At 36.6% G+C, this 12,014-nt stretch overlaps 1 pseudogene; it reads left to right on the top strand.

Moving 5' to 3' along the window:
* The first annotated feature begins 369 nt into the window (after positions 1-369).
* LOC132481479 (heat shock-related 70 kDa protein 2-like) overlaps positions 370-12,014 on the top strand; it is a 51,786-nt pseudogene continuing 40,141 nt past the window's right edge.

Here is a 12,014-nt window from a genome sequence, read left to right on the forward strand (position 1 = left end):
TTTCTGACTTACTTCACTCTGTATGACAGTCTCTAGGCCCATCCACATCTCTACAAATGACCTAATTTCATTTCCTTTTTATGGCTGAGTAATATTCCACTGTAAAAGCTCTTTACCTCTCCCTTAATTGCCTAAAAGAATTTAGATAGAGGGCCCATACCAGGAAGATAGCAAGTATCAATGATAACATTTAATATCATAAAGACTTACCTGCATGGAATGGAAATATCTGTTTACCAGCCTCAATTGCTTGACTCTTTGGGTCTCCTGTCTTTGGGGATCCCATAAGTACAAAATTTGTTTTTCTCTAGTTAACCTGTTTTATGTCAATTTGATTATTAGAACAACCAAAGATCCTATAATGGAAGAATGGAAAACTTTTCCTCTCCTACAGTTTTGGCGCCCAATGTGGGGCTCTACACTGGCTGGACGCTGCTCACTTTGGGGCTGCTGCAGCTGAGAGATCCTGGGACTGCTGACAGGAACCAACAGAAGGTAAGAATTCTTACCATGACAGTCTCTTGTATCTCTGCCTGCATGGTCTGGAGGAAGCGAGACTGGTAAGAGTCCCTTTCTCTCTCTAAATTGAGATTAGCAGGAGAAAATATTTGTGTGAGCTAGTTTCTTAGGTATAGCAACTCTGGTAAAGATTTGTTATGAGTCCTCTTGTTTTTTATTGTTCCCTTTCCTCCCAGAGAAAGTCTTTGTTTTCCTTTGTCTCTGTCTTTTGTGTCATTTGTCATACCGTAGGGTAGAACACAGGCATAGGTCCTATAACCCTGTTGTTCAAGCTGGCCTCAGAAATTGGTAAGTTCATGCTTCCCACCAGATCGACATCTGTTTAGACAAACTTTGGAGTAGGTCCCCTGTGTAAAACCAGATGAGATTTTCCTTTCGCCTTGTTCTACGTCCTGAGAGCTTGGCCTTATGACGAGTAAGAATAGTGTCTCTGGTTTCCACGAGCCAGAAGATGCAAGTACCAACTTCCATTTTGGTGGCCAGTCGAATACACTGGGATTCTGAGATGTGAAGTCATAGCAGCATTCTCTTTGTTCAGCTGTGCCAGCTGTCAGGAGAACTTGTCATAAGGGGTCCTGGTCCACAGGGGACCTTTGTTGTCTCAACCTTCATTGCCTTGTAGTTCTGGAAAAGTCCCATTCCAGTAGCACCCACCAAATGTCACAGATTAGTGGGTCTGTGATTGGGGGTGTCTCACATTCTCATGGGCAGCTGCAGACACTATTTGCACTACACCATTCTTAGCACGTAACAAAAGTCTTTGCTTTCTTAGGCTAACGTGGGAATGAACTTTCTGGATCTTGTGAGGGCTGTATCTTTTGTATTCTCCTTTGAGATGCCTCTTGGGTCCATGTTAAGCCATATAGAGGCTTATTGATTTGAGTCACTATTGAGATTAATATAAGATCCTACTTGTCAATGGCCAGAATATGGATGCCTTGAATTGGCTATATTTGAAAGAAAAGAGTTTTTAGAGAGCTCTCATCCTAAGTATCTTATTTGTACCTATGGAAAGGCTGAATTAAAAAGTGGACACATGGGGCTTCCCTGGTGGCACAGTGGTTGAGAGTCCACCTGCCGATGCAGGGGACACGGGTTTGTGCCCCGGTCCGGGAAGATCCCACATGCCGCGGAGCGGCTGGGCCTGTGAGCCGTGGCCACTGAGCCTGCGCGTCCGGAGCCTGTGCTCAGCAACGGGGGAGGCCACAACAGTGAGAGGCCCGCGTATCGAAAAAAAAAAAAGTGGACACAGAGGAATATAATGGCTACTCTTAGGGACTCCCTTAATAAGATGAAAGAACAGAAATTAGAACAAAAACTAAAGTCCACGTCCAATGCATATCGTCCTTCTTGAAATCCAGCCCCATCTCCCTAACAAATTCCCTTAGTTCCCAAATTCCTCCACCTTCCCCAGAAAATCCCTTAAAAACCCAGGTGCCTGTTTTAGCTTCCCTTTCCCTACAAATTTACAGAGAGCACTCCAGCGTAATCTCTAGGCCCAGGGTATACAATTTACTCATGTAAAGCATGAAAGCCAGCAAGTAAATTTAGCAAAAACATGGGGATGGACAGTAAGACTCTCTGCCAGCTTCAGGCCTTCCTATGCAATGTTCTTTGTGGATGTATCCTGGATTCCCTACGACAAAGAATTCACATCCTCTGGACAGCAACAGATCCTTTAAATTGTAAAGCCCTTTTACCTCCACTTTTAGAAGATCCTACCAGATTTAGAGAGGAATTAGAAATATTAGTGGCCATTCACAACCCCACTCATAAGGACCTTAATTGGTTGCTGAAGGATATTTTTCCCAGTCATAATTACACTATAGTTAACAGACAAGCCAGATGGCTTCCTGGGGAAAAACATCTCTCACAGAGGAAACCGATGACTAGAAATTCTCCCGGGCCCTCCTACAAATGATCAGGAAAGGGATCAGCTGGAAAGCAATATTCAGGGGCTTATAGGAGCAATAGTAAATGCTTCCCCTCATCTAAGGTGTATTGGTCTAAGGTTAAATTGTACACTCAGAAAGAAAGACAACATCCAAAGGCCTTTGTTGAATGCTTACATAGACTTTTCAACGCATACTGCATTAAACCCCAAAGTTCCAGAACATAGAAATCTTTCCATTTCTGCCTTAGTAGGAAATTTTCTCCCTGAAATAAAAAGGCAAATTCAAAATAGTATAGTTGGGTGGGCTAGTCAACCTCTAAGTATTATAATGGAAGCATCTGCCCAATTCTTTGAAGGTAGCTTGCAGAAATGAAGGAGGAAAAAAGGAGTTAAAATTAACAATTCTTGGTTTGCAGTTTGAATCTTTAGAGGAACAAAAGCATAACTCAGAGGAACTCAAAGACCCCTCAGATCCTTTCCTTTTTGCCTCCAGACATTTGCAGGTGTTGTAAAAAATCAGGACATTAGAAGTGCAATTGTTCTGCATATAAGAAAAAGAAAGAAAAATTTAAACAGTAATTACCCTAGACTTCTGATAGTGGACCAATATACCCCAAAAACGCCTAGGAGAAAACTTGTATTCTTTCTTTGTCCCTTGAAGGTGTAAATCTTACCATGTCTTTGAAATATAAACACCCCAGGCGGTATCTAAAACACTGCCCACACTTACCTGAGACTGAAAAAAAACGAAAGAGAAGCTTTTTAAAATACAAACTGCTGTAAAGGCTCCCTTGCCCAGATCTAGTCCACAGACCCCATAAGATTACTTGTCAAAGGCAAATACAAATCCTAAAAGTCTTCTCTACAAATTGTAAAACACTTTAGAAATTTGAGCTGGTAAACTTAACCTATTCCAACTGCCAGAAACATAATTTGGATCTAATTGTGGTTTATAAACTAGTGAGTTTTGTATTTGTACCTGATTCATGGCTAAAATTTTGGAATGGAAGCTATAGGGTCTTTGTGTCTATCTGTGTGTTTACATGTCTATGGATGTATGTTACATATATGTGATATTTTACTACCTGTGGAAGGTATTCTCAAAATTAATTGGTAAGAGATTGCTACTTAATTGGCTTAACAATAAGCACTTATGAATTAAGTATTCCTAAAACTCAGAAATATAGAAACTAACCCAAATATTTTTCAACTTCATGTAGTATAATCTTTGGTAAATAAAAGCTAGTTTAAGTTTTGGTTTAATTAACATAGGTATGCCTTCAGAGTTATCAGCATTAAATATGCAGATAAACAACTTTTATTCTACCTGAGTTTACTAGTGAAATAAGTTTATGTTATCTGTATTATAAAATTTGTCTGCAAGAACAGTAGCTTGGGATGATTGCTGACTTTGACTAGTGTCTAATAAAGTTTTCATGGGTAGTCTAAACATAAATGTAGGGACGAAGTGATCTTGATAGATGTAAGTGGGATGAGAGTTTTTAGGTGAACTTTTCAACAATAATTATGTTTTCTGATACGTTTACTTAGTTTCTCAAATCTCTTTGGTAACTTACACCCTTAGAATTTTTCTAAGTTAAGCTAAATGATGGAAATTCATTGAATTTAGATCACTTTCTAATAAGATAAAATGCAGAGACATTAATTATTGAACATAGGTTTATCTACTTTTGGTTTCTTATTACATTATCACAGAGAAACTAAATATATTTGGGTCTCATAGTAAACATGTGTTATGCCACATTGAAAATTTATACTATGAGGAGGTGTATGCTTCTAGAAATTATGAAACTTAGTCACAGAACTTGCCAATATAAAGAATGCTGGTATAACAAGCAGTTCACAATTGTTTACTACTTACTTTTCACCAGAAATTAAGGTTTCTAAGGTTTAAAAATTCTAATTCAAAATTTAATTAATGTGTATAATTAAAACGACTAGAAATAATAATGGAAACAAGTTTGCATATGAGGAAGGTAGGAAGTCTGTGTGTGTGTGTGTGTGTGTGTGTGTGTGTTACACGGGCCTCTCATTGCTGTGGCCTCTCCCGTTGCGGAGCACAGGCTCCAGACGCGCAGGCTCAGCGACCATGGCTCACGGGCTTAGCCGCTCCGCGGCATGTGGGATCCTCCCGGACCGGGGCACGAACCCGTGTCCCCTGCATCGGCAGGCGGACTCTCAACCACTGTGCCACCAGGGAAGCCCGGTAGGATGTATTTTTGACTAAGAAGGTGTGAGGTATGGCGATGTATTTTTGTTAAGGGAAAGTAAAGTTAATTTGTCCTAATGTAAAACTAGTAATTTCAGAATGGGAAAGAGGATAATAAAGGACAGAATTCTATAGAAAGTTGGGAAGAGAGAGAAAAAGAGAGAATTTTACCTTGTGTAGTCAAGTTGGCTAAAACTGAATTGCTATTATAAGGGTTTTTAAAATAAGCTTTAATATCAATAGTGTGCTTATGTAATTTTCCTTCATCTACTAAAAGGACAAGGGTATTTTTTGACTATTGGTCTGCTTTTGATAAGAGATTATAAAAGATTGTTTTTACCTTTTAAGTAATCTACCTAGAAAACAGAGATTCTGTGTTTTATCAAAATAATTTTCTGAGTTTCATGTTGCCCTTTTCAGACCTTCGATTACCTAAGAAAACTGAGCCTTCTCTATTAAGAGCTAAAGTTGTTATATATATATATATATATATATATATATATATATATATATATATATATATATATATATATATATGACTATGTAACTTTCTGTATTTGCCTGCAAAATCTTTAATTTTCACTTTGGTTAACTGGATAACTACATATTGTTTCACAGTAACTATGATCCTGTCTAATCAAGTGTTTTAAAACCTTTTTGATATTTTTGACAAACTTCTCCAAACTCAAATTCTAAATGAAGTCTTTTTTACCTCGAAGTGACTTTGAGATTTTGCAGAGGGCCCCTGGAACATCTCTAAAGATTTGTTCTCTCTCTTTATTAAAAAATAGAGACATTATGCTAATTAGGCTTATTTGGTGTGTTAAATTACATGGGAATCATTGTCAAACAAGTGATGATAAATCTTCTTAAGTTATATTGTATGAGTGAATGTTGTTAATACAACTGTTCTCAAAATTGTATGAAATTCCTAAAAATCTGATATGTCCTGGTATGTTATCACTTGTAATTCTAGTTATTATCTTAAAAGGTTTTGTACCATAGAAATAACCAACCTTCCTTGTCAATTGCATTATAATGAACTCTAATCTGATCTTTAACCATTGCCATTTAAAAATCTTATGTCATTTACAGACAGTTATTATTTTACACTGGTGCTTTTGCAAAAGTATTCCTGCAAAAGAGTTTCATTTTCAGACAAATTCATGGAAAGGACTCTGACAAGTACTCTGAAATACAGTATTCTGATGACTTTCTGATCATACCACTGAATTTGGTAAGAAATTACAGAACTCTAATGAAAAAAAAATGATGGCTTCATAGCCTGCTAACAAAAGATCAAGATCAATAAGAGTTAATTATATGGAACTGAATGAACTGATTATAATTTTTATGACTTTTTATTTAAAACATTGTTGGTTCTTTAATGTTTTGTTTTGGTTTTTGTTTTCCAGGTAAAGGAAATATTTCCTCTTAAGCTGTCTATAACTTACAGCAATTTAGTGAAATGTATCTTTATGAACAAAGATAAAATATTTATCTTTTTCTCCCTACCTGATCCCTCCAGAATTTGGAAACTCATAATGAGTCTTCTTATTTTCATGGCAATACAGTTATTTGCATAAGTTCAATAAGAATCTGTTCTCCTTATGAAAGGATACAATTGGAAACATTGGCTATATTACCAAGGATTTGACTGGAATATCATATTTGAGAGGGATATGCGTATACTCATGTATGACCTGACAGCTTTAAGGAACTAAGATTGACTTTATGGAGCCAATAAAGCCTTTTGGAAAAATCAGGCCTGGGAACTTGCTACAGGGTTCCCAGCAGCCTTACCAGGTTAGTAAGTAAGGTCACTTCCTGCAAGCCCAGGAACCTCAGGATATTTGGGGGACCTTGTGAAGAGAGGAATTAACCCAAACTTATAGGTATTTCAGGCCTTAAGTGTGACGGTGAGTGCTTGGTTTGGCTTCCTAGCCTGAGATGATTTTAAGAGTTCAATATGAGATTCCTTATGAAAAGCTCTAGCAAAGCAGATTTAAAAGAGTCTATAAGGTTAAACACTATTATTGCTGTACTTATGTAAATAATCAGGACAACTTTATTAAAACTAGACTTAATTTGCAAACAAATTAGTCTTATTGTGGTTATCTTTGATAAAAATGGGGGTAACTGTAGAGAGAAACATCTTCTTCCCCTTCGAAGCTCCAGATACCTACTCCCTTCTCCTTAGCTCAGAATAGCATCTAAGCCTCAACTGCGTGTCTTCAGGTCTCATGTCTTTGGGAATCCCATACATTTGAAGTTAAATTTGTTTTTCTCCTGTTAATTTGTCTTATGTCAATTTAATTATTAGACCAGCCAAAGAACCTAGAGGGGTTTTCCACCCCTCTATCACTTATCTACTTGGGTCTTTAATGGTTTTGATAATCTCTCTCTATATATTTAGGATATTAATCCTTTGCTCTTCAATTTTATAGACTTGTGCATTTGGCCAAAAGAAGTAGCAAAGCTCTAGTCCGTACTTAGAAATGCCAAACATTACAGTTTCCTAGGGAAAGTACTTCTGGGAAAATGGTACTGGTGGGAATGTCTGGTGGTTGATATATTTTCAGAAACCATACTATAATTTCACACACAAAAATATTTCTCACTGCAGAGTAGGTTGGTATGAAAATCTGAGCTCACCTTATGTTTAATTTATCATTATTCCTCCACTGTTCTCTATTCAATGCAAATTTACTTTAATACTATTCTCAAGACTTTGCTTTTAGCTTGACTACTTTTGCCAAATGAATAACACTAACTCACCCAAACTGTTGAGGTATTTGTGAACAAAGACCATGTGGTGTACAATTACTCATATGTGTTTTCTGTTCATTCATTAGGATAATGATTATGAATAATGTTTTCACCCAAAATAGGTTTTTATAAAATTCTCAGAAAGTCATCTTCCATCATTAATTTATGGTTCAGTTTAAGTTAAAAAGAATAATCATAATATCTTTGATTACTAAAGTCACAGTAGTATTCCCTTTGGAACAAACACCACAGCATCACTAGACCTGTTGATATACCTTTCTGGAGCCCATAGAAAAATCTTGTCTCCAGGGAGCATGGAGGTAGAGGTGGGAGATATTCCAACTTTTTTCTCCAGTTGGGCATGTTCTTTTGCTTTGTAGTTGTCTGACATGCAGTTATATCTCAAATTCCCACCTCTACCTCCCATGCCAACCTAGACAGAATTGGAAATAGTGGTGACTGTGGTTGCAGTGGTGGTGGCTGGGCATAAAAGAGGCTGTTCATCCTCTCAGAGACAATTGTAGTGATGGATCTAGATTCCCCTGCCCTGCTTTTACATCCCTTAGAACATTTTTACTGGAAATCCAATAGGAAGTGGAAGGGATCAGATTATCATCACAAATCCTCATGGAAGTTTCATTTTAGAGGGAAGTTTAATTTCCGTAAGATTTACATGGATAGAAACTGCCACAACCAAATACCCAATCGATCCTATTTCTGAGGACAATTTCCACTACATTTTTTCTAGTTTAGAACATTAGAATATGGTTATTTTTTTAAATTATGAAAGCAGTAAATGCTTATAAAAATTTTAGCATTTCTAAAATGCAAAAAGGTATAAAGAGATCATCCATAACTTTGTGCTCCAAAGGATATTATTAACATCTTGGTAAATTTGATTCATGCCACAAATATTTAATGGAACACCTACCATGTGCCAGGAACTGATTGGGCAATGGAGGTAGATCAAGGAATAAAACAGACAGAACCCCTGCTCTCCTGGAGCTTACATTTTAGAAGGGGAGAAAAACAATTATTAAATAAAATAAATGAATAAATAAAATAATGACAAGTAATAGTAAGCATTGTGAAGAAAAATGTACAATGTAAGGACGATAAAGAGTGGTGTTGATACAATTATAAATAAACAGACGGGGAGTCTAAGGACATGGTATTTGGTATTGGAGCTGGATGAAAAGAAGAATGCAGCTCTGTGAAGATCAGAGGGAAAAGCATTCCAGGGAAATGGATTGCAAACCCTAGTGAGGTCAAGGTGGCTGCAGCACTGAGAGACAGAGGATGGTGGAGAAATAGGCCAAAAAAAAGTTTTTATCTCATTGTAAGAGTGATAGGAAGACATTACAGTGTGTTAATCAGGGGAGAAAAGTGACCTGATTTATACTTAAGGAGATAGAATTGAGTGACATATAAGATGCCATCATGCTGGAACTTTCTGGAGTTGGATTTCCTGTTTGCTGGATCCCATTTTTTTCTTTTTTGGTCTCCTCCCTTATTTTGGTGCAGCAAATTTTCCATAGCTTTATTTTTTTAAGTGCAAGGGAGTTAAATTTGAAGGCACTGCTTACCTGAAAATATATTTACTTTCCTCACACTGTTGATTGATATTTTTTCTTGATGTAGAATTCTAAGTTAATATCATTTTCTGTCATTTCAAAGTCATTGCTCCATTATCAATTAGCTTCCAATAATGCTGTCTAGAAGTTTGATGGCACTATAACTCCAGATTCTTTGTAGGTAACTTACTGTTCCAACCCCTCTGTAAACTTTTAGACTTTTCTCTTTATCCCTGGAATTCTGAAATTTCATGCTCTGCCTTGGTATGGTGACTTTATCATTCAATGTGCTGGAGAAATGGCAGAACTCTACAAATTATAATCTCTTGTCTTTCAGTTCTAGGAATTGTTATTGTATTTTTAAAATATGTCTGGCCTGCCTCTTTTTTTCTTCCTCCCTCCCTTTCTTTTCTCCCTCTGTCCTTCCCTCCTTCTCTCTCTCTGTAACTCATTATAATTTGGATATCTTAAATTGATTCTGTAATTTACTTATCTTTGGGGTTTTTTTGTCTACTATGTTCCCGATCTTTCTTTTAAGCTCCATTTTCTGCATGATATACTGATCCTTTTATTTTTTAATTTATTTTTATTTCTTTATTTTCTTTATATTTTTGGCTACATCAGGTCTTAGTTGCAGCACGCAGGATCTTTCATTGCTGCACACAGGCTTCTCTAGTTGTGGTGTGTGGGTTTTCTCTCTCTGGCTGTGGCACACAGGCTCCAGGGCACGTGGGCTCTGTAGTTTGTGGCACGCAGGCTCTGTCGTTGAGGCATGCGGGCTCAGTAGTTGTGGCGTGCGGGCTTAGTTGCCCCGCAGCATGTGGGATCTTTGTTCCCCGACCAGGGATCAAACCCTCATGCCCTGCATTGGAAGGTGGATTCTTTACCACTGGACCACCAGGGAAGTCCCAATATACTGAACCTTATTGCCCAGTTTCTACCAAGGTTTTAAAAAATTTGGAATCATATTTTTATTTTCTAAGACCATTTTCTTTTGGGGGGCAATATTTCTTTTTTAATATTATCTTGCCTAATTTTATGGATTTAATATTTTATCTTATTTATCTGAGATTATCAATGATGAGTTTTGCTCCTTAAATTATTTCTCTTTCTTCTTTGTTTTTTCTTATGTTAACTTATTAAGGTATCTATCTTTCCTTTGGAGAATTTTCTCAAACGTTTGTTGTCCTTTGGCCGTCTGCATATTTGAGAGCCAGGCGATAAAAATATATTTGGAAATTCTGAGCAAATACATTGTGCTATTCACTGGTGGACTTCAGTGTGATAGATGCCCACATGTCAGGACCTGTAAGTCATTTATCCAGAAATGGATATTCTAATCTTCCCCCTTGGGATCTAGCCTAGAATCTGAGAACTGTGCTGGTGGAGGGAGATCAGAAATATATATCTACCTGTGTTTTCTTATCAAAGACTTGATGCTTTATGTATAACTCTTTAATCCATTTAGACTGTATGATAATATAATATAATGTATCATACATATCATAACATAATCTAATCTAATCTAACCTAACATAATATAAATCAGTTTCCATGTATGTATAGTCTAGTGGCCTCAGACATAGAGCCTGTGTTTGAATTTTGGCTCTGCCACTCACTAATCACATGACCTTTGGCAAGTTGCCTATTCTCTCTTTGTGTCAATTTCCTCTCTGTAAAATGAGGATAATAATAGAATCTATTAGGTAAGGTTGTTGTGAGTATTATAATGTGTTAATATATGTTAAAAACTTAGAACAGTTCCTGTCATACAATAAGCACTATCTAATGATTAGTTATCATTATTAATTACTTTGTATCAGTATCAGAGTGTTGTAATATTACAATCATAGTGTTTTAAAACTTGTGGAAGAAGAATTAGACTTTTCTCTGTGACCTCATTAATAAGACTACAACTAAACAAAGGAAGCTTTGAGGAGATGAATTTTTATCAAAATAAGGAAAAGAAGGGCTTTTCCAAACATTCTAAGTGCCCAAAGATGGAATAGACCATATCAAGATTTAATGAGTTTCCTGTCAATGGAAATGTTCAAGAGAATGTTTTTGAACAATTTTGTGGCACTGTTAGAAGGCATTCCTGGTAGTAAAAGACTAAATGCATTGAATGAACATTGAAGCACTTTTTAAAATCTGATATTTTACAATCCCAACACTGTAATCAGAGAACATGAATGCATCAGAAAGGCAGAAAAATCGGTGTCAACTGACCCTAGTTTTTAATGACTCTACAATTTTGACCAGGCAAAAATAGAAGGACTTTCTTAAACTGTGATGGGGTATCGTATGAACAGAATTGAAATCACATGCCTACAAAGTAAGAATTATGGGAAAGCAAGTTTAAGTGTGAAGAAAATATAAAAATTTAGCTAAGTTTTGGGATGTCTAGGCAAAACTGGTTCAGGACCAAAGGAAATTAATTCAGATTCCTCCTACTCAGTTTTGTTTTGTTTTGTTTTATTTGTTTGTTTTAGGTTCTTATTAGTTATGTATTTTATACATAGTAGTGTATATATGTCAATCCCAATTTATATAATTTTAATAAAATGAATAATCAATGTCATTGTAGTAGGTATTAAATATAATGTTATGCGTGGGTGGCCAATGGTTGTGAAAAAGATAGTGTCGGGGAGAGGAGTTTTCCCCCTCCCCCCCTCTTGAGTTCTTGTGGCTGGACTAACAAGAAAATTGACACAAAACAGATTAATAGGAGAAAAAGAAACAGTTTTTAATTTGGATACACAGAGGTCTAATAGAAATTGGTCCTACGAAGTGGCCAAAGCAGGCAGTTTTTATACTTTTTAGACAAAGAAACAATGAATTTGAGAGGAATTGACAGGACAAAGAAATGTAGATTTGGGGTGCTAAATTAGTGAAGACTCTAAACAGAGTTTGGACTTGGGGTAGTCAATTAAAAAGTGACAAAGTTTGTTTCTACAGGCTTGTAGAAGGATGTCTCTGGTGCTAAGAGTGTCCTTCTGCTTCCAGATACAGGGAGCGCACCTTTCAC

Source organism: Mesoplodon densirostris, chromosome X, assembly GCF_025265405.1.
Source record: "Mesoplodon densirostris isolate mMesDen1 chromosome X, mMesDen1 primary haplotype, whole genome shotgun sequence".
NCBI classification, from domain to species: domain Eukaryota; kingdom Metazoa; phylum Chordata; class Mammalia; order Artiodactyla; family Ziphiidae; genus Mesoplodon; species Mesoplodon densirostris.